This window comes from Cuculus canorus, chromosome 1 (assembly GCF_017976375.1).
Source record: "Cuculus canorus isolate bCucCan1 chromosome 1, bCucCan1.pri, whole genome shotgun sequence".
Lineage (NCBI taxonomy): Eukaryota > Metazoa > Chordata > Aves > Cuculiformes > Cuculidae > Cuculus > Cuculus canorus.
The window spans coordinates 20,181,725-20,206,048 of NC_071401.1; the positions used below are offsets into that span (position 1 = coordinate 20,181,725).

Here is a 24,324-nt window from a genome sequence, read left to right on the forward strand (position 1 = left end):
CTGGAAGGTCGCTATAAGACTTCCTCTGAGCCTTCTCTTCTCCAGGCTGAACAAGCCCAACTCTTTCAGCTTCTCCTCGCACGGCAGGTGCTCCAGCCCTCTGATCATCTTTGTAGTCCTCCTCTGGACCCGTTCCAACAGTTCCATAACCTTCTCATGTAGAGGATTCCAGAACTGGACACAATACTCCAGATGAGGTCTCACAAGAGAGGAATACAGGGGCAGAATCCCTTCCCTTGACTTACTGGCCATGCTTCTTCTGATGCAGCCCAGGACATCGTTGGCCTCCTGGGCTGCGAGCCACATTGCATAGAAGAGGAGGCTGAGGGGAGACTTCATTGCTCTCAAGAACTACCTGAAAGGAGACTGTAGAGAGGAGGGCTCTGGCCTCTTCTCCCAAGTGACAGAGGACAGGACAAGGGGGAATGGCCTCAAGCTGCACTGGGGGAGGTTCAGACTGGATATCAGAAAAATTATTTTCACAGAACGGGTCATGGGGCACTGGCAGAGGCTGCCCAGGGAGGGGGTTGAGTGCCCATCCCTGGAGGTATTTAAAAGACGGGGAGATGGGGTGCTCAGGGACATGGTTTAGTGGCAGATAGGAATGGTTGGACTCGATGATCCAAGAGGTCTTTTCCAACCTGATGATTCTGTGATTTCTGGTCTTCCCAACCCGTCAGTTGTTCTTTGTCAGGGGCAACCTCTCTCATTACCCCTCACCCCCCCTTTCCCTTCTCCCTCCATACACACTCCTCCCTTTCCCTTCTCCCAACTCCCCGCCCCCCCCGCGCAGCCGCCCTGTGCGCCGCGCCGCGCGCGCCCCCCGGAGGCGCCTCTCCCGCTCCCAGAGAGGCGGGGAGAAAGGGCTCGGCCGAGGGCTCGGCCCCTCCCAGAGCCTCGCAGGGAGGGAGGGCGCAGACCCACTCCCGCCCCGCGCTGCTCGCCGCGCTGGCGAGGCGCTGGGAGCGGCGCCTCCGGGCGGGTTCCCGGCGCCTCGGGCATGACGGGGGGCTGCGCCGCGCCCCGGAGCCGAGCCGGGACAGCAGGTAACGCGGGCGGCGGGCGGGGGCGCCGCGCGGGTCCCGCCAAGTTTGCAGCGGGGATGCGGGACGGGAGCAGCCCGGGGGGTGCCCTGGGCGCCAGCCCGCCCCGCAACTTGCCTCGCTGCACCTCCGCGAGAAGATGTAAAAGCAGATCGGTCGCCTGTGTGGGGTGGGTAAAAGGGCAGATTCTGTTCAGCGAGTTTGAAAGTCAGTCATACAACAAATCATATGTATTCTTAAATATTGGATGTTTGGAATATCCTTAAAATATATCACACCTCTTTATTAGGGTGGGTTGGAACTGCGTGATCTTTAAGGTCCTTTCCATCCCTAACTATTCTATGATTATGAGAAATATTCGGTGCAGGATGCATTCGTACGAAGTATTAGAGATAATAAACATCAGCAGATGCCAAGGACAGGATAAATGCTATGGAACTTTTCCTTTTGAGAGGGGAATATGTGATCGTTGCAAATACATGGCATGCCCAAGCTGTCATCCTGAAAAATCATAGGTCACAACCAAATGAATGTACATTTCTTCAAGCTGATGTGTTTTGGCAGACTGTTTTTAAGATTTTGTGTTAAGAATTTAAGTTGTAGTGGAGAGCTAATTTTTTTTTTTTTAAAGTTCTTGTAAAATTTAAATATGTGTACGGTAAAGAATTGCAATTTACCTCCTGAGAGCTATGTAGAAACAAGCTAAATGTAATCTAATTCTCTTCAGATTATGAGAGGAAGTATTCTGGAGAGGAAGTATTCTGTTCAACATTGCACCTTTTGTAAACAAACTTAGAAAATATACAAAACTGAATAGTCTCATAATGAGGGCTTCCCTTTTCACAATGACTAGCAAGGGGTTCCTTTTCTCAAGGCTTCTTCTTACTGGGAGTATTTTGGGAGTCATTAGCCTGTGTACATTTCTTCGTACTGATGTGTTTTGGCAGACTGTTTTCAGGATTTTATGTTAAGAATTTAAGTTGTAATTGAGAGCTGAGTGTGTTGCCCTTTGCTCCCGAGAGGCAGGATGAAGCGTCCCTGGAGGTGTGTTGCATTGGTGTAGTGTTCTGCGAAATTCACTTCTCTCCTTTGAGGCAGCATAGATTCATTCAGGAAAAAGAAAAAAACAAACAACAAAATCATCCTCGGAAGAAATGTGTGTCGGTACACCTGGGGCTTCGGGATGCTGTTTCTGGTGTGTGACACAACTGCAAATGCACTGCTGTCCTCTGAATCAGACTCTGTTGGGGCTTTAAAACTGAACCTTTGTGGACTCAGTATAAACTTTTAATAAAATGTTTATATTGTCATTAACTCTTGCAGGTTAAATACAACTTTAAATGTTTCATGCCAGTTCTCTTTGCTCATAGTTTATATAAAGGGCAGTAAGTCAGAATTGCGCTATTTTTATTAATTGCTTTAAAATAATTTATAGAAGAAAAAGTGAACTGAGTTCCCCACAGATGTTCTAGGTAACTTTGCTACAAAGTGAAAAAACAACACTGAACCTCCTTAAAGACAAACAAAAAAATCTGTGCCTTCAAAAGCCTTTAGTAGCCCCAACAAAGAGGTGTACTTTAAAAACTGCCTTGAAAGTGAAAAGATATAGGTAATTTCAAATAAGGCCAGCCCCCCTTATAGAAAATGCTCTGCACTTGGTTAAATTGGAGAGAAACTACTGTGAGAATTACCAGATGCAGTTCCATTTTGCTTCCAAATTTTCAAGTACGAACGTAATCCCACAATGTTTGTTGCAAAAAGCAAAGGAAAAACTTAAATTCAATGAGTGTAATTTCATTAGATCAGAAAAGCATGCAGAGCTTTTGGGGTCTGGGTTTTTTTTGACCCGTGATTAATTTGAAAGCAAATTTAGGGGAGCATTCAAAAGCAGGCTGGATTGAGCAACACACCTCTTATGGCAGGTAATGCCTATGTTTGTTCATTGGACATCGATAATGCAGTATACTTGCGGTGATTTTCAGATTTGGACTTTTCTTAGTAGATATGCAGTTGTCTTCTCTAAGAACCATCACAGTTACTGATCCAATGCAGCTTGCCTTAAGCTGAGAGAGGGCTGAAGAAAGAGAAGTATAGGCATGCTTAAAACTTGATATGCTTCCTACTTTTCTGTGTTTTGTTCTTTGGATAGATTTTTTTTTTTTCATTGTCAGCTTCAAATGTAGCATTTCTCTGGGCTTTCGTGCAAGTGGCAGACTTAATTAGACGTATGAAACCATTTTCTATTATAAAATATTCTGTAGATCTTACTTCCTTATAACGATAGGTATGACTAGGGAATTGTCTGTCTTGACAGCGTAATGTTTAAAACTAGGCTTGCATAGAAGTGAGCGTGCTTAGTACATTAAAAGAAGGTGTCATTCTAAGCTGTCATTGACTAACTTTTCAACATGTTTTTGGTGAAAGAATGTATTGTGTGTGAAATGACTGCTAAGATGTAACTAAGAAGTCAGAATTAATGCAGTGATGTAGAGTCTAATTTTTTGGAGTGCACATTTAATATTTGAATGCCTATGGATATAGTGCTCAGTTCTGTAAATGGAGATTGAGTTCATTTTCTTCGTATCAACGTCTCAGTTAAACGCACGAAAGTACTGTTGATGCAATGCCTAAACCACACAGAGGTGGAGTGTGGAATTCTGCCTTTATAACATCCAGGAGCAAAATACTTTGTTTTCTAATAAGCTTTCTGTTCTGATAACATATCCAAATTGTGTGTAGCTACTGCTATCACAAGCTGAGCTCATGTTACAAGTCAGGAACTTGAAAGTAACTGTGTGTTCAACAAATGTTCTTTTACAGCATTTGAAATCCTAAGCAATGAAAATGGCCAGGTGAAGTGAGAGAAGAATATAAAATGCTGTTATGGTATGGGAGTGTGGGAGGTTTGGTAAAAGGAGAAAAAAAAGAGAGAAGAAATACAGAAATTGAGCAGGTTTTGGACATGAACTTTTTCCATAAAAACGAAAGTTACCAGCTTTTGAAGATAATGCGTGTCTTGAGGATTCGTGGTGAAAGTATACCCGGACAAAAGCCAGTATTTGCTTTTACCTGAAAACTATGGCTGCACATACAGCATTTATCTTGTAGTTCTGTTTGCAAACCTCGTACTGCTATACTTTAAAGCCTTCTCTTTAAGGCTTCTCTTGAACTGTGACAGAAAATTTGTTACTTCATTGTAAAACCTGCCTGATGTGGTTAGGCTAGGTAAAATCATGCAGTTAAATGAGTGTAGTATTTCTCTCGAAGCAGGAGACTGATTCAAAATGGAATACTGACTGGAGAAAATTCCATCTTAGTTACAGGTTCAATACCCAGGCACTGAGGAATACATATCACAAATCTCTAAAAAGTGAGAGCTAGGTTTTGGGTAAGGATTCTTTCTGGTGTCCACAAACAAGTAATATTCCTGCAGAATGAGCAGAGTGAGCTTTCACTTTACATGCCCATTCTGGGTGGTTTTCACTGTCTTCTGTACATCTCCGCTCAGTCTCCTCTCAGCTGCAAGACTCCCAGTTCCTTCATTTTTTCCTTTTATGTCACCTTTTCAGACCTCTGGTAGTTAATATTTTTTGCTGAATTGCTTTCAGTTTGTCTGTGTGCCTTAGGTAGAGTATCCTCTGTGAAAATATAAAGCTATAGCTTTACTAACAAGGAGACTGTCAAGACCAGTTTACACTTCAAGGCAGGGTGTTATCTTTCATGCAAGAATGTTCTATTGATGATCACTTTTAGCTCTTGGTAACTCTAGCCACCAAAATATTCTTTTGAAGAATAGCTACATAGTATTTGCCCTTCTCCTGTATTTTCTCAGTTGATCACTCTTAGCTAAATTACTTACCTTGATGAATCACGCCTTAGTTTTCTCCTAGATCACATCTTCAGTTTAAGCAGGATGATTCGGAATTTTAGTGCTGTACACCAGGACTTCTGGCTCTGGTTCTAGCTGTCCTTGTGCTAACGTCATGCTTAGATTTAACAAGTATACTCTGTCATTTAAGTTACTAATAAAGTAATAAATACTATCTATCAGGACAGACTAGAGGAGATCTTCTTAAGAAAGTCTTCAAGTTTGTCAGTGAATTGGTAGTAATGATTCTCTGGATATGGTATGATAAGCTATTCTTAAGTAAAATCAGTGCAACAGGTTTCAGTCCATAGGCATTATATGTGTATAAATATGACTATTATTGTCTTTTATCAACTACTATAAAGCCCAAAGCAGGAGAAGTATGTATAAAGGTTTTGTTAGAAAACATCACTGCTTTCGAGGAAAGAAAGCTCTCTCGAGGCTTCTAGTTTAGAAATGCTTTTTAATACAGTAGTTTTCACTGAGCAACCAAATACCTTTTCCTGAATGTCAGGTCAAAATACTCACGGGCAATGTACCTTGCAGTCGTGTCGTATACACTATTTGCAGTTAAAATGCTGTCCACAAACCTCACAAACATTACCAAAATAATATAAGTGCTAGCTTCACTTTTTAGTTTCTGGCAATTATTCATAGTAAGTGACTTTAGTCAGCAAATAATGGGGAATAATGTGTAAAATCATTGTGCTGTTTGATTAACCACTATGTTTTAGATAATCTCTAAAAGGCATGTAAGTTCAACGTTTGTAGGTGTTTATGAAAACATCAGAGGAAAGCTACAAATAGTGTTAAAAAATATTTGCCATTAGGGTTATATGCCTCTGAAAATGCTAGCAATCTATAATCTCTTAACAAATTGTCTTTATGTCAAATTTGATGTTAAATTCACCTGCTTTTTGCTAATACGTGAAGGTTTAGATTTAACAGAGTGATGCTGAACATCTAATTATCTTTTTTTTTCCACTTCAGTGAAGAGGCTCACCACGATCTTCCAGATTAATGTATTTGTCACTATTGTTGATTTAAGTCACATAACAGGTATCAGCCCCTGAAATGGAATACTTACTTTTGGAAACTGCAACATATGTAAATCATACAAAAATACCGAAATAAATTACTTGTGGTTGAGCATCTAGCATTCCTGGCTTCTGAAGATGAACATCTATTATAAACAATTTTGAAAATTTCATAATACCATGTCTATCTAAAACTGAAGAGACAGTTTCTGTTGGTTTTCTGAGAGCTGATGTATGGAATTTTGATTTTGTATAATGAGCAACCTTATTCATTAATATAATAAAAAATTACTGATAGAAATTTTTCTCTATGTAGTAGAAAAGTAGATGGTTTTAGAATAGAAGTTTTGAGGAAAAAGATTAAAGAAATTGTACACTGTGTACAAAACATGTATTAATTAAAGAATGACAAAGCAGATGCTAACCCCAGCAATTTATTTGATTTCAGAAACAAAGCAGTTCTTTACATAAATATCTGGCAGTTTTCCCAAAATAAAGTTTCTTTGTTAGTGAATAATTGTAAACTAATTTGCAACACTATTATTGCAGCATATTACTATTTCCCTGGCTTGCTTTCTTTAGAGAAAACACTTTTTCAGGCTAATAAGTTTTGCATGAGGATTTTTGCTAGGAGATTTGAAGACATCTGTATTTTTTATATATATTTTTCACAGTGCTCTTGTGTGTAAATAAAAGGTACTCGGTCTTTTCCCGGTGCTGATTTCAAAACCTGCAAGTATTTGATTCAAGCACCAAGAAAAGAGAAACACAAAGGTGTGGCCAATTTAAATATTTTTTTCTGGAATCTCTCACTCTAATCTCAAAAGCAAACTCCGCAAAATTACTTGAGAAAGAAGGTTGTAACCAGTCTTGAAAGGAGTGTGGTAGTCACCTTTGTGGAAGTTGAGAGATGGCCTGCCACCTCTCCTTGTTATTTGAGCTGACACTAGGTTCTGAGACCTTCTGTTCTTTAGAAAGAAGGTTTAGTTTTCAGAAAACCATGTACTGTGTCTTGGCACTGGCCAGAGCCATCTTTTTGTTTGAAGTGTAAAGTATTACTTCTCTTGGGACATTCTTCGTTGGATGACTTGTGTTCCTCACAGACTAGTCAAGAGATCTTCTCAGGGTCTTTTCAGCCATGTGAAGAGTGCGCTAGCCTTATAGAGAGTCATCTTGGGAAATTCTATAATTGCTTTGCTCAGAGCAGGGCAACTGAAAAACCTTAGTGGTCTGGTCATTGTAATGGCCTGAAACCAGTGGGCATTGGTGGGAAGAAACATTTTAGTTGGGCAATTACTTCTGTATGTATGTATATATCATAGTGTCTGATATATGTACTGTATGGTGTCATACATATTCTTGAGGAATATGTATGTTTATTCCCAGATATTCATATTTCCAAACTGACCTTTTATATTAAGTTCACTCAGATGGCAGCTGCTTGAGCACTGAGTGATTATTCCTACAGACATCTGGGCTTTCCTTCTCTGGCAGATTTACTAAACTCGTGACAGTCTGATTCTTCATTTTTCCCATTCAGTGAAAATAAGGATGCTGGCCATACAGATTGGTATTTGTCTGAATGAAGATCAGTGGTGTTCAGAGCAGCAGTTGCTTTATTTCAGCATTTTGTGTTTCAGGAAGTCCTGATGAGAACTGACAACTGTTGATAGTACTGTGTGTTCTGTAAACAAAAAAGCAAGGAGGACTGGGTCTAGTTTGTTAAGAAAAGGTGGTATTTTGGATACATTACCGCCAGTGAAATTTACTTTTTATCTGTTAGCTTGCCCAGTTCCTTAAGCTCTTAAAGATGAATTCAACAGAATTTCTTTTTTGTTTTTTTTTTTTCTGTGTTTTGATTGCGTGGGCTTGGTTGGGTTGTTGTTTTGTTTTTTTTTCAATAACCTCATGTCTTTTGAAAACACCTTATTTTGATTAGGGTTTCTTTCCTCACAGGTTTTTATTTCCTCCTTCTGGTTTTGCCAGACTGGAAAAATTATGTGTTGTCACATATGATCTTAAAGGTCTTTTCCAACTTAAATTATTCTGTGATTCTGTGTATTGGGTACTCCATACATAGAAAGAATTCAAGATCAGCCAGTCTGGAAACATTTAGAGGTAGATGTCTGCAGTTAGGAAAATTCTTTAAAAAGGAGATTCTAGAATTTTAAACAAAAAGTTTGAATAGAAAAGACCAGAAAAACTTGAAACCAATCTTGTTGTTAAGCATGCAATTTCTTGTCAGAAGAGCACGCATTTATATATTTGGAAGTGGAATAAGCTAATGGAAATTGTGGAAGCTTTCCTCCATTCTACTATAAAAAAAGACCATAAATTATTTTAAGTTGTTGTTTTGGAAAAAAGTGTTAATATATTCAAAAATATAGTTGGAAGATTTTTCTAAAAGAAAAAGAAAGGTTAGTTTCTTTAGTAGTTTGTCCCAGGCAAAAATTATTTACTTTTTTTGCCTATTCTCACAGTTTTGCTTTAGGGAAAGGAGTAATGAATACAGTAAAGCCTTAGTTTGTAGAAAGAAAGGTGAGAAACAATATGATTTCTGTTCTGTATGGATCTCTTCATATGGTGTTTGTAGCAATTAACTTTATCTTTGCAATCATAAAAATGTGTACGTCTGGTTTTGGCACAGTAGTTGATGCTTTGGCTTCAGAACCCAATTTCCTAAACAGCTGAAGAGTTATGAAGACCAATGCTAACATTCTGCCAAAGAGAGAGAATTCTTTCCTTTCTTTCAAAACTGTTTAGTGTTTTTAATAAATTATATATTTTGAAGTGAAATGCACATGCTGTAAGGGAGGTTCCATTTTTAACAGACAGAACAGAGCTACCTCATGTATTTATGAATCATTTCCTGGTTTGATGAAGCTCACTTTATGCTTTACTTTGTCACCAGCATCGACAGGAAGGATAGCGAGCATATTTGTTCCAGTAATTCTGTGATAGACGAAATAAAATACGGGTGTTTAAAATAAAAGAAGCAGGAGACACTCTGAAAGCCTCTTGAATCCTAGTGAAAGATAAATCTCCTACCCAATCCTCTACTGGTTGTGAAAATGCAGATCTTTTGGTGTTCTGAACTTTGCGCACTTTTTTCCTCACTGGAGTTTGATCATGTTAGAGAATCAGTTCATTCTAACAATTCATTCCCTACAGAATGTCATGTTGTGATCTACCGCTTCCACTTTCTCTGTTTAAAAGTTCCATTCTACAGTGGGCGTTTATGATTCTTGCTGGTTTTCGCCTCCTCTATCACTAACCTACAATGAGTGTATGCTCTCAAAGAGCTGCTTTAAAATTTAAAGGAGCGGGTTTTCCAAGTTACTTGTATTAAATCTGATGGAGGTCTCCTTCGCTAGCAATGAGAGGATACTTACATATATTCCTAGTCTATCTGTCAAAAGATGACATGGCACAAACAATACTGGAATAGTGTGGTAGCAGATAAATTTGGTGGATTTATCTCCGGACATAAATAAAGAATGCGTGAAAGAGAACTATCAATGATTTTCCTCCAAGTTATCTAAAAATTATTACCATAAACTCTCAAAGAGCCTGACTTGTAGAAGAGACTATTCTGTCAGAGGCAATAGTTACTTAAAATCCTGGAAAGAGAGAGCAGGAATAAATGGTTATTTTTTTTTTTTCCCCAGATGAGACAGATTACCTCTGAGGTGTTGGGATAAGAGATACTGGAACATATGCTGTTCAGTGAACTCATAAAGTATTTGAAGAAGAAAGCTAGAAGGAAGGTGAGAGCTCTAGCTGAGTTATAGTGAATTAATCAGAGTGGTTGCTACTAAAACAGCAGCATTATTTCCTGAGCCTGTAACTTTCATTCTCAATAGTTGCTAAGTAACTTCTCAATGCATCTTTGCCTTAGCCCTTGCCTTCAGTCATCTTTTTTTGAATGGTGTTAGATCCTCAAAGAGAGATACTGGAATTACTGAATATAACTTTCTGAAAATGTGAGTTCACAGCTCAGTGGTGATCAGAAAAGTGAATGGAGTATTACGAATTAATAGAATAGGAACTAAGAGCAATGTACAAAATTATATAGTAGAAAAAGATATCTTTCTAGTAATATAGAACATCATAGGCAGTTACAGTTATTCAATCTCAAAAAAAGTTAAGAGTTTATAAACAATTCAGGGAATGGCAGAAAACATGTCAAGGAGATGCTATACCTTCGACAACAGATGATCAAACAGATTACAGCTTTTCAGCTTGTAAAAGCGATGCTAAAAGGTACTGTGGCAGAAGTCAGTGACATTGAGTGACATGAATGAAGGTGAAAATGAGCTCATTATTCACTGTTTCTCATTGTGTGAGAACATTCAGTGAAATTATCAGCAATAAGATTTAAAAAATTATTAAGTAATTAAGCTGTCATACTCATTGCCACAGCACGGGGTGCGTAAATAAAGGACCTCGAAGCTGAGTAGTCAGATCGGTAGACTGTGGGTTCACTGGTAGCCATTAGGTGGGGATGGTCCAGGAGAGGTTTCTGGACAAGAAAGTCCCTTAGTCACTCTCAAGTGCAGAGAGGTACAAGAACATGCTAGTGATTGAAATGTCAGTTTCAATCCCATTTCTTATGGGTTTTTTTCATAAGCATCCTTTTTATCAGAATCAAGGTGGTTACTTGATATGCAAAATTTGACTACTGTTATGTTAAGCTGTATGCTGTGGATACTGTGTTCAGCTGCAGATGGACATCTGTCTCAAAGAAATGTGTTCAGATAGTCTTCTACTGTGTTTGCCTAAGCTTGCCAGTAAATTCTGGTCTCAGGTTGTTTATATGCTTGGCACCTGCACATATGTCTTTGAACATGCCAGACTACTGTCTATGATGAATGCAAAACTGATTGAAGATCTTATATTGCCAGATAATCATTTTCTGGACATGCATGCTGATTCACGTGTTTTCTTTAGTCCTATCATCAAGCTGGTGAACAAGTGCAGAATTTTTTTCTCAGTTTTCAGCAGATATTTGCAGCATCCACTCTTGGCTAGCAGGCTTATTGCGAGATCCATGCCTGTCCAGAAATCAGCTCCTCATGCAAATATCCAATAGTTGAGGCCATCTGTGAAATCTGTTTCTCTTCTACCCATCATTAGGGCTTATTGATTGTACTGTCATTTTCAGGTATAATCTCTGACTCAGGGTCAGTCTCTTTACCATGAGTACTGCAGCTTCTAGCTCACTGTGTAAATGGTGAGGATGGACTCGGAGTCTTTTTGCACAATGAGCAGAAAATCCTAACTAACAGCAGAAGTGACTAGACAAAAATATTTTTATGGTTGCATACAAATCCTGTTTTCATCTAAATTGCAGCTCCATAAGTTTTTGGAATACTTAGTGGAGCTGTAGGAATACAGCTTTGGATGAGTTCACTACAAGCTTACCTCACAGCTATGTCTACAATTCCTTCATTCTTTCCTGGCAATTATGTTTTTATTCATGTGGCAAAATGTTCTATAAAGGTAATGCACATTTATTAGTTAGTAGAAGACTTCTTGAATTTTTCTTGACAGGTTGAGCTGTCACAGGTTTTTTTGCTGTCACTGACAAATTGCAACAATCAAGCTTCCATTCTTTACAGGGACTAAAGAAGCTACAAATATTTTTGACATGTCTCCCATGTACAGATTTTTCATGGGGATAAAGATTCTACTAAACTTTCATCTCAAATATCCAGGTATCTCTCAACCAGCATAACTATCTGCACAAATTGGACCCTTCTTGGGTATTGTTAACTTAGTCTGAAGGAGTTTCATACCTGATTTCAGCCTACTGAGACCTGCTAAAACTTTGGAAAGATTTAAAGATTATCGAATACACTGTCTTTGGGCTAGATCTGCGGTAGTGTTCTTTCTGAGAAATAATCTTCCTGGCAGCTTTCTTAATTACCAGAGAAACAGCATAATTGCCAGAATGTATATCTGTTAAACGCCGTGTTTGCATTTGTAGCTGGTACAAAATTTAGGCAAAGACTTCCAAGACTACTTTTAAAATAGACAATTGGGGCACAAATCAGTTGACTGAAGATGGGCATCTGAGCTCTGTGGGATCCTATTTGGCTGTAGTTGTTGCTGAGAAGGACGGGAGTTCCCGTACTTTGTAGGTCCACAGATACTCTAGGATGCTTCAGATATTCTAAGATACCTAACATAATTTTTTTGGCGACTGAAAAAGTCCTCCATTAACAGAGTACACTTTTGCAGACAGGTACACACATCCATGTAGATTTTTCCCCCTCACAGTCTTGATGTGACTTGCGCTCTGATTTCCCAGAGTCAAAGTAATTTTTCTTGATATTTTTCAACAGCAAAATATGCATGTGTACATTAATTTGATGAATAAGAAGTGATTGCTACTATAAATAAGAGCCATAATTTTGGAGATTGTATTGGAAAATGGTATTTATTTGTATGAACACAAATATATTCCATATCTTGGCCTCTTACCCTTTTTTCTACCTGTAAACTTGTAAGTTTGGAATCTGAATTCATCAGGAATTTATTGATAAAAGAAGTAGTTCAATGTGTTAATACTCTAAAGTCCTCTAGGTTCTGGAAATGCGTTACATACCCATGCTGCCCCAGTTGACCTCATAGATTCAAAATTACCAGGTTATCTTTTTTGGTGAATAAAAATATGAATGCTAAAAATGGAAAATATGCATGTATGGCAATAACAAAATATAAATAAGGAATAATTAACTATTTCTTAATTCTGTTTTGTTCTACAGTATTCTCCAAAGACAATGACTATATGAAAGCAATGTTAACAAAAAACGTCATCAAGAATATTTTTATTATTTTATCTGCAGCCATGTAAAAAAGAAGAAAACGCATACCTTGACAATAAGTGGATTGACTGAAGTTGGTTGTAGTAACAAATTATCTCTGCAATCAGCTGCAACAGACATCACATAGGAGTTGCCTGATCCTGATAACATTTGGAGACAGTACCATGACTTCTCCAAGTAACTGAAAAATGAATTTTTTCTTTCTGTTCATCCTTTTGAATAGCTTATTAATGCAAATAGCATTCTGAAGGAGACACCGGCATGTCTTTTCTCCCTGTTAGTTTTAGATGTAAACTCATCTAGCATTAAGAACATGAATTATGTTTTTCACATTCTAGGTCTTTAATGAGAAAAAAAAAATCATAAGAGAAAATTGAGAGGCTCCAGGCTTTTGTTGCAAGAAAGCAATTGGTACTGCGTGAGAAATAGGGACAACTGGTGATATCTTCAATAGTCACAGAGGATAAGGAAGCGGAGGATTCTAATGGAAAGAAAATATTATCTCTTTTTTCATGTAAAACTACATCATCATTCTCTAGAATCAGTTGACAGGAACAAGCAAGAATCTTAAATTGAAACTGTGTTGATAATAGAAGGAACACACCATTGGTATGTAAAAATGTCTGAGATACTCAAAACAGTTTCAATCATCTGCTCGTAATGGGTATTAAAATCATAATAATTTTCTGGTAACAGTGCTGGGAAATGGTATGCTCTTATGGTAGGTGAAATAAATCTTTAACGTGAAAGGAATGTGTTTATATTTTCTACTGAGTGGACAGTATGTCCCAAAAGACTGTGGGAACATAGACTAGCCTATATATCATTGGAGATAATCATATTAGGAGTTAGGGATAGTTATCTGCATGAAAATATGTGCAGATATGTGCAGATATTTGAATTTCAGTAACTTGTGGAACTTGCTGTGGCTATGCTGCCGATGTGTTTGTTAGACACAGCAAGCACAGTACCATGGGAAGATGCACGCCCCATTTTTGCTTACTGTTCCCAGCATAGTTTTAACGTGCTACACCAGGACACTATTAAACGTGACGTCATTCAAAGAGGACTCTTGAAACAGTTTATAAAATCACAAAACTAATTAAGTAACTAAAAAAAAAATTCTGCATTTCTGAACATCTGTATTTGCCAACATACTTTAAAATTTCATTTTACATATTCTCTATTTGTGCAGATATCAGCTTTAAATTCAAGAACTGTGTTATACTGAGAAATGCTTGGGCTATTAGGAAAAATTTAGTAAGAGATTCTAAAACTCGTATTTGAGTTGGTAGTAGAGCAGCTGAAGACAGAACAGTTTACATTTCCTTTTCCTGCATTATGTTTAGGATTTCATTAAAGTAAAGTTTCAAAAAATGTGAGGATCAAATGCCTATTTGAATGATGATGACTCCCTATGAAAATGACATTTATGACACTTGCAAATGTTATGGAGTGCTCAGATGCTAGTGCAACAGAAAATACTGACGTGGAAGTAGTTCAAATGCTTTTGTGTCCAGGGAAGAAGAGAGTTTCAAGTGACACAGGTGAGCTCATCTCTACAAACTGAGCAAAAAAAATTACTTCTGTTTCACAGTAATTGAGTTTTACAATATTCACTATCCACTCAAGAACTGAAATGAAATCATTTTGTCATACTGCAGGTTAATACTCAGGTGGTAGTTCTGGTGATCTGTGTTGACTTGTTAACCAAGCAAGATAGTTTTTATACCTTTACGATTTATAAGAAGTACTATTAAATTTTGCCAGGTAGTGTTGAAATTTTAGTATTTGTTTCTACTCATTACAAAATCATCTAAATGAACAAGCTTCTGTTCCATACCCCTTCAGTTCTTAAGGAAAGCAGAAGCTTCTCTATGCGTCCAGTAATTGATAGTAATAAGTATTTGCCATCTACTGCTATGGAATACTGGACATCTGACTCCTTTCTTGTTGGGATATTCCTGCTGCTCTTTGTTCAGGGATAAAACAGTTTAACATCTTTTGCTTATGCAATGTTTAAATTACGCTCATTGCCTTTATGACTTTTCTGTTATTTTTATGTTTTCTTTTCCTGGTAATTTTTAAACCTTATCAATAACAATTCTAAGTGTTCGTATATTGTCTCCTCATGTGAGTTATCATCAATCATCATCCATACCTGTGCAACACAGCCCTATGTAGCTTGAGTAAACAGAGATACTGATGGCATTAGCAGATTGTCCTCTCCTCTAGGTATGTCATCACTACCCCATTGAAACATAATTTTCAATGGATTTGCTTTCAGCTATTCTACAACACTTAAAGATTTGAAAATGTTGAATTGAATTTCAGGTTGTGCTTGGGAATATGTTTTTCAACCTACCTGTTTCATCTTTTTTTGTATTTCTGCCTGTTTCTCCATGTATTGTCCTATGTCATCTGCAATGGTTCCTTGCCTATGTGCCTTACCCTACTGCAGACTGTTTCTTCTTCTCCACTCTTTCTCAGTCTCTTACTTTTGTTTGCTTCTCTTGTCCTATTTCTTGGCTTCACTTTTGCACGTTGTTCCCCTGTCTTTGTGACTCTTACCTCTCATAAAGAAATCTTATCATTTCTCTTTAGTATAGATAACTTTTTCTTCCCAGTCATTGCCTGACCATAGGCAAATTGAAATTTGAAAGCCCAGTGAAAAGCTGTCTAGCCTCATTTCGTAGCAAGATTCCATATTCAGGTCCAGTAACTGGAAGGAGAAACTGCAGAGGAGATTCTGCTTAGCCTAGAGAAAAATTTCATATTAAGCAGTTTTGGGAGGTTATTGTAGATTAGTTTTAAGTAAGATAGAGATGAAATATTTTGTCATGTGAGTTTTCTTGAGCTTTGACATACTGAAAAGTCTAGAGTGTAGTTAGTATACTAGGATATTAATACACCGTCTTTCTCACCAGAGCTGTCTTAAGACACCATGAGTTTTGCTTCAATGAGTCTGGTAGTTTTAAGTCTTATGTCTTCTCTTGTTGAATGATGGTCTGTCCCACTGAGAGATCTTTGGACTTTTTCCTGTATAGAGTGTCTGTTTACAGGCAAGAGAACATTCTACTCGCTAGTGCTTCTTCCCAGAATTAAACAAATATAATTTAACTGTAGTTCTGGTGTCTTACTGTTCTTGAATAGTTTGCTTTTGTCTATAGAAGTGAATGTTTAAGTAAGACACCACTCTATTTCATGCCATTAGGAGTGCCTCATGTCTCTCAGACTATTCGCCATACATTTTGGTATCAAATCTAACATAGATGTGATGTAAATACTATGAGAATACATGTAAAAGTGTTACTGAGAAGTTGTACTCTGGTTATGTGTCTAATTTTATAGTTGAATTGTAACATTCAAACTTCTGTGAATAAAAGACTAAATAAAGCCCATCTTTCCAAGTGGATAAATCTCATAGCTTATTTAGTGGCAAGAGACACTTCCTTTGCCCTGTAACCTTTTGTGCACTGACAGAAGATGTAGCGTTGCTTAGAAATGTTAGAATATATTGCAAGAACATAAGGATTATCTTTTTTTGTCTTTTGAAACTTTTTTTTTTTTAATGAGCAGCTATGCTGAAATTGTAGCGAGAATTCCCAAACTTACTTCAACAGATAGGTGGCAGAATGAACATTTTTATAACTGGAATAAAAGCTGTTGTGTTTTATTACAAGCCCTTCCTATTATCTTGTTTACCTTTAGTAAGATATGGCAGAATGGAATCCTGTAATACAGTAAATACTACCTCATAAGGAGCTTCAAGGAACAACACCCTTTTTGTTATGTGTGTGTGTGTGTATATATATATATATACACATTTTTTTTTAGTATATATAAAAACACACACCTACACTTTTTAATGTTTTATTTAATTATTTACTTCTCAGCTAGAGTTGTTGATACATTTTGATACATAATATTTCCAGGCTACCCAAATCACTTTTTCACATTCATGTCAAACTTGAGTTGATAGTATAATAGGAATAAGGCCACAGTGGCTTTGTAGCTTAACCGTGGAAGCAGCTTATCAAAGCTGCATGGTGTGAAAACAGTTTGACCTTGTGTGTAATTACTAATCAAAAGCAATTCTAGCAGGTAGTTCAAGTATTTCAGCTGAACAAAAATACCATATCTTTGTTTTCCGTTATAAGTAACAAACAAGGTCACAGTACCTGTCCAAGGGGAGTACATTTACCAAATTTCTCAGGCCTAAACTTTTCCCTTATGTTGCTGCAAAGCTGAAAATAAAATGTTATGTTCATTTTAGACTTACTCTGTATTCACTGTAGTCTTCCACGTGTGCTACTCCAAGTAGTTTTGAGTGAGCTGCTACCACCAAATGCAATTGATTAACTCTACTGAATTCTTCCTTAAAGTCTTTGTGGGACAATAACAGGGAAGAGCCTGTGTATGGCTGTCTAGTTCCAGTCACTCTCTTTTGCTGAAGACTTACGGCCTCTTCTTTGGCATGAATTTGCATTTGCCACTGTGACAGGAAGTGGGCTCTTTGGTCCTTCGAAAATCAGCTCCCTGAAAACGTGCATCCACCAGAAGGGCTTGTCCAGTACAGTGTTTGTTCCTTGGTTTCTGTCCCAGGGATCCCAAGAAAAGAAACCACCAGGAGTAGATTGGCCTGCTATGGCTGATAAGAGTTAGTTCATCCTATACTCTAACACTGAAACATCTATGGAAAAGAGAGCGGCTGAGAGAAGGCTCCGTATCAGGTGAACTGTACTCATCCACTGCTAATGAGAAAGCAGCCTTTACAAGAAAATGCAGCTCTCTCGCATATGTTGCATGGGTAAAAGGACAAATTCTATTCAGCAAGTTCACTGAAAGTCAGCCATAAAACAAATCATATGTATTCTTAAATATTAGGTGTTTGGAACATTGATATTCTTAAGATATATCGCACCTGTTTATTGTGAGAAATATTTGGTGCAGGGTACATTCATAGATAGTAATGGACATAATAAACATCAGCAGATGCCAAGGACAGGTTAAATGCCATGGAACTTTTCCTTTAAGAGGGGAATATATGATCATTGCCAATACATCACATGCCCGAGCTGTCATCCTGAAAAATGATTGATCACAACCAAATAAGTGTACGTTTCTTCATAGTGATGTGTTTTGGCAGACTGTCTTCAGGATTTTATGTTAAGAATTTAAGTTGTAATTGAGAGCTATTTTTTTTAAAGTTCTTGTAAAATTTAAATATGCATAAAGAATTGCAATTTACCTGATGGAAGCTATGTAAAACCAAGCCAAATATAATCTAATTCTTTTTAGATTATGAAAGGAAATACTGTGTGCAACATTGTAAAAAGCACAAAATATACAAAACCAAATACAGTCTCAAAATGACTAGCAAGGTGTTCCTTTTCTCAAAGGTTCTTCTTACTGGGAGTATTTTGGGAGTCATTAGCCTGGACTAAATATGACCTACTGTGCATAGTTTAACGGGTCTTTATAATAATTTATAAAGACTGGGTGTATAAGGTACATATGGTTAATGTAAAACTGACATATATAGTACAGCGTGATGAAGTTTAGAAGTCCAAAAGTCTTTCTCTGAAACAGAAACAAATGAGTTATTATACAATGGAGAGTACTGAATTTTATTTCATATGACTTAGAGGAAAATATAGTTGGTGAGCTGTTCACCTTTTCAATCACAGGCTAGAGAAAGGGGCAGGAAAGTGGGAAATCAAATTCCCAAAGTTACTAACTGCTGTAACTGTACTACTTCACCTATCACAGAAATGCCTTAACAGCCAGACTGTAGGTTAGTATTAGGTAGGCTCACTCTTACACCAGTCTTTTCGTGCTGGATCATTGTACATACATGTATCAGATCAGGGAATTGCAGGTGGCTGTAGTGGAAGGGAATGTTTAGAAGACTGATGAATCGGGCAAGTTTTAAACGTTTAAACACAACTTTGCCAAATTAATTAATTAATAATACAGTCTGTCCTAATTATTAGTACTTATTATCACGAAATATACAAAAATATGAGTCTTTAACGATCATATTCCAGGGTAGCTGTGAATACATAAAGCCACAGGAATGGTGCCATACTATTAGCACTGATGATTATGGTCTTCTCTTTCAGTCATTGAGTCCAAGGTGATCAGATATGAAAGCATTTTGATGGGAGAAGACAGAACTGAAGCAGACTTGTCTTTTCTTCTGTATTTCCTCTTCATGTTTTAGTCCTCTTTGCCTCTCTCCCCAAAAGAATTGTAGAATCATAGAATGATTTGTGTTGGAAGGCAGCTTAAAGATCATCCAGTTCCAAACCTCCTGACATGGGCAGGGACACCTCCCACCAGATCAGGCTGCTCAAGGCCCCATCCATCCTGGCCTTGAACATTTCCAGGGATGGGGCATCCACAGCTTCCTTGGGCAACCTGTTCTATTGCCTCACAACCTTCATTTCTTCCTTATGTCTAATCTAAATCTTCCCCCTTGTCTTGTCACTACATGCCCTTGCAAAAGTCCTTCTCCAGCTCTCTTGTAGGCTCCCTTCAGGTACTGAAAGGCCTGAAGAAGGGGAAGGGGTGTCTCACCATCTCCTAATATTATGTAACTTATTGTCTTTTGTCTTTCCAGTTGTTCTTCTTGTGTATATGACAGGATGTTCTACCTATTTGCAGTCCTCTGTCTTGTTAGTATCTTGTGCCTATTTTGTCCTTTGGCAACTTGCTACTTGGAGACCTACTGCATTTACACATATATTTATTTGTCCCTTTGGCAGTCATGTTGCTCACATATTGACATCCAATATTTATGCGGTTTATCTGGCTGTGTCATCACAGTGTTACAGAATGCCTGCATATTGTTTTTACAGTATCTAAGTACAATTTTTTGCAGTAAACTTACTTTTCACTTTTGTTTGCATAGTTTTAGTACACATCCATGTTCCAGGCAAACTAATAATTATATCCTAATACAAGCACTTAACATTTCTGTGTATCACAGGCTTAAGTTTTAGCCACAGATATCGCCTGTGTCAGGATGAGTTAGAACTATGTCAGCTCTCTTATGCCTTACCCTTTGTATTCAGTAGTTTTTTCTGGCTAGGATTTTTTCAGGATCCTTTCAAAGTTCCAAAGCTATATTGGAATTCCAGGATTGGAATCAGGATGTTAATATATCTGTTTTCTCACCCTAACCTCAACGATTTGAGGATTTTGTGGGTTTGTTTGTTAGGGTGTTTTTGAAGGATGATATGGGAAAACAGTTCCTCATACAGTATTTGTCTGGATTTAAAGGGAAAAAAGGATAGGCTTACTTGACTCTTCTGATGGTTTTCCACAGCAGTTTCTGGTTCTAAGAAATCAAAAGGTTATTGCCATGTCTGTTCAGAAGCTGTGCAAGTGGTTAAAAGCTTCCTAAGTGGTTCTGTCAGTTTGAGTTTATGCTGTGTTCAAATCACATCAGCGGAATTGTTAAAAAAGATACTACATCTAAGTATTTGTAGAATGGATATCATTAATTCCATTCACATTTTTGTTAACTAGTTTGTTATTGCAAAGGCATGCAAGGCTGATGCTGCATTTGTTTGGCAGAGCAGATTTCCTCAGAGGGTTTTAAAATCAACTTCCACTACTGAGCATGGTAGAGCTTTGTGAGCTTACTCACGTGAATATACAAGAAATGGGAAAAGTTCCTCTATATGTATGTATTGCTTAAATGCACATTCACTAGGCTTCCATTACCTCTTCTTCAGAATTCCTCCTGCTAGGAGATGTGGTGTTAGAAGGAATGAGGATACTGCCCAGTGAAATGCTACGTCACCCACATCTGTATGCAGACATCAACATGCAGAAAGGATGCACACAGTGTGAATGTGAGTAAGGCATCCCATTTCAAAGAAATGCACATGTGAGTGAGATTTCTTTCTTCATATGTACAAGAAAATTCTGGACGGTAGGTAAAAAAGCTTCGTAAGAAAAAAATGTATGCTGAAACACAGGAAAAAAATCATAAAAGCTGTAGCCAACCAATTAAGAGCTTACAGTTTTGACTATCTGATATATTCGCTTTTTTATTAGAAGTCTTATGAAAAGTGGCTGAGGGAACTGGGGTTGTTTAGCCTGGAGAAGAGGAGGCTGAGGGAGGACCTCATGACTGCCTACAACTACCTGAAAGGAGGTTGTTTAGAGGTGGGGGTTGGTCTCTTTGCCCAAGTGACAGGTGGTAGGATGAGAGGGAATGGCCTCAAGTTGCAGCAGGGGAGGTTGAGATTGGACATTAGGAAAAATTTCTTCACTGAAAGGGTTATGAAGCACTGGAACAGGCTGCCCAGGGAGGTGGTTGAGTCACCATCCCTGGAGATATTTAAAATATGGGCAGATTAATTGCTTAGGGATATGATATAGTAGTGGACAGGTATGTTTGGACTTGATGAACTCAAAGGTCTTTTCTAACCTAGCAGTTCTGTGATTCCTTGGTAAAAACCTACAGTATCTCCTCTCAGGAATGGTTGGAGAGACTGTTTTACATCTTGAAATACACCTTTATAGTTTCCTTCCATTTTTCTGTACCAAGATTTCTAAATAATTCTTAGAGTACTTTCAGTAGAATTACCCAGAACCCTCATGAAGCTGTATTTTTCTTACTCTGTTGTTTGTCCTTTGTTTTCCCTTGAAATGAACCTGTGTTACATAGTCTAGGTGTCTGGATAACTGTAATCTTTTATTTCCAGATTCTAAAGCCATGCAGATCATCCAGCAGGATTTTTTTCACTAAAAGAATGATGAGTCTCTAAATCACCATGCATAGGTTGCCAAAACAGATTTCAGAATTCCTTGCACTGGCTCATGAAATAGGGGAATTAATTCTTCCCGAATAAAGTAGCATGTTCCTTTACATCATTAATTCTAGTTACAATAGAGGCTATTTCCATTCTATAGAATTTTGTTTGGTATAATACCCTCTTCTGCCTTTCTGTAGACTGTAAGCTGTCTCAAAATTTTTAAAGACTTTTCTCTTTGTATTTTAATGTGTACCTATCCCATGGAAACCTGAACATTTAAGCTGTTAATTTGCTCTTATTTGACTTAGGAATGTCTGACTCGTTTCTAACACTTCAAATATAATCTTCCTATCAAAAGTTGTCAGTTTTCAGCCATCATTTTAATAGTACTACCACTTTGATACTTGCTCTTTAATTCTTAGAAAATTGGATGCTAAAATAAAAGCTTCTTTGCTTTAGCATTTTCATGTGTAATTTCTGTTCTTTGATGCATCTGAAAGTTTCAGATGCAGCTTTTTTGACATTGTCTTTGTTGTGTACCCTGAGGATTAAAAAATGAGATAAATTCTTAAGTTTCTGGAGTACGTGTCATGAAGGCAAAGCAGCCAGGAAAAGAACCAGATAAAGCAATTGATTGTATACTTCTGACTTAGAATTTGCATAGGTGGCTTTGCTTCCAAACTTCAGATCAGCCTTTTGAGCAATTTCAGTTTGTTTGATTCTATATGTATGACATTAAATGTCCCTGCACATGAAAAATTACATCACTAAAAATTATCTCATTGATTACAAGTTAATCAGATTTCCAGAAAGCTTTCAAGAGACCCCCTAACCAAGAGTTTAAGAAAGTAAGCCCAAGTAGAAGGGTACTGAAAGGATGAACAGATGGCTAAAACCTGAAAAAAGGAGAGTCAGAATGTATGCTAAATTTTTGCAGAGGAAATACACTGTCTTTGGAGGTCTGCAACAGTCTGTACTGAGACCTGTTTGCATAATACACATCTTGCACAACGCATGTGACTTGTACTATCATAGAAAAGACCTGGAAAAAGGGCTGTACGGGCTTTGGAGTTCTGATATTTCAAAGGAAGTCAGAATTAGGATAAATTGAATAATTTCAGAAGGACCTTCTGATGCTGAGTGATGAGACAGTAGAGTGGCAATTGAAATCCAGGTTACAGAAATGTAAGTTGTGTTAAAATGGAATGGAATGGAGTGGAATGGAATGGAATAGTTCAGTTGGAAGGCAGCTTCAACGATCATCTAGTTCAAGTGCCATGTTGTCCTTTTGAAAGACTGAAAGTCAGTCTCTGAATCTGTTTCCTTGATGCTTTCTTCATTGCATCAAAATGCCGTTAAATGAATTCAGGAGATTCAGCTCCTAGTGTTCATTGTTGGCCTTACGCTTCTCAAGCTCTGTACATCAAAAAGATGTTCTTACTTTAACTTTGTGTGTGTAAGCCTTACAGAATGCTGCTCAAACTCTTCATTTCCACTGTGGGAAGTGGGTTGCATTGTTTTTGTGTTACTATGTTTGGACCTGTTATTACACCAGCACATTACCAGTACTTGAGTGACCTCAGCAGCTGTGTTCTTTAACATGTCACCTCAGACATCTTACCGCACAGTCGCATATCAAGCACTACTCCATTCCCAAAGTCTACAGTCACTTTTATAACGGAACTTTTCAAACTACCACTCTTTAATTAATGATTTGGTAGTGCGTGCCATCAGCCATTTTTTGAATATTTGCATGAGCCCCTCAGAGAAGGTGGTTTCTAGCCTACATATACATTAGACAGAAAAGGCAGTCTTTTCTATGTATGTCTGCATCTGAAAGGAACTGATTGAGGGTGACAGTGATGCACAAAATGGCAATGGATGTGTTCTGTCTCAATCAGCGTGAGTGGGGCAGGAATTCGAGCATTGCCCCTGTGGACACTGCAAGGGAAGACTTCAGCGTTTTGTAATTAGGATAAGTACACCCTTTGTTGAAGTGCATTTGTGAATTATCCAGGGAAAGAACACCGTTACTGGTCAGGAGAATTTTTGCCCTTGGTTTGAAAAGCTACAATCACAAGGAACTTCAAAAATGTAACTAAGCAAGAATATCAGGAGAAGGAAAGGCTTGGAGATTAAAAAATCCCTGTCTGTTTACAAGCTATGGAAGAAGTTGGATGAGGGTAAAAAAAACATTGGAGATAAGCTTTTTTTTTCTTTTCCTAGCTACAATGTGCTGTGTTTATGAATACCGATAGAATTCCCATATGTGATGCTGAATTAGGATTTCACAGACAGGAACCTGATGAAAAGAATGACAGAATCACAGAGAATTTATTTTTGTGTCTTGAATTAAGCCCTGTGGTAAAAAGCTGTAGAGCCAGCTACATTAGTGACAGATGCGTGGTAGATAGTGAATATTTTGGGTGTATGCTAAGTATTTTGCTAATTTTGTAAATTACTTGAAGCAGTTGAAAAGTAAATATAACATGAGCAAATCTTATCTTAAACAGAGTTCAAAAGCTGCTTATCAAATCAGATTTCAAAGTGCAAAGTAAAATTTAGTTTGTTGACAGTGGAAGATAATAATCTATTTATAATTTGGGAAACCTCAATTAACTCAATTTTTAAAAAGCTTTTCTAAGAACTTAATTACCTTTCTAAGGAGAATGTTTGTTTGTTTTCTGGTCATTTGAAAAAAAAAAAAATTGATGTTGGGTCCTAGATTTTAGCTGCACTGTGAGTAGCTATGATGGCAGTGAGAGAATGCTG

General features: G+C 37.7%; 1 protein-coding gene across 3 annotated transcripts in view; it reads left to right on the forward strand.

The window, feature by feature from the left end:
* The first annotated feature begins 889 nt into the window (after positions 1 to 889).
* The window catches only part of SGCG (sarcoglycan gamma), a 127,506-nt gene continuing 104,071 nt past the window's right edge, over positions 890 to 24,324 (forward strand). For 2 of the 3 annotated variants that reach the window (XM_054056884.1, XM_054056881.1), the window contains exon 1: positions 890 to 1,046. The gene's annotated coding sequence lies outside the window, so the exon portion shown is untranslated. Of the gene's footprint in view, positions 1,047 to 9,616; positions 9,716 to 24,324 lie in introns of all 3 variants that reach the window. The other variant, XM_054056882.1, reaches the window with a different exon arrangement.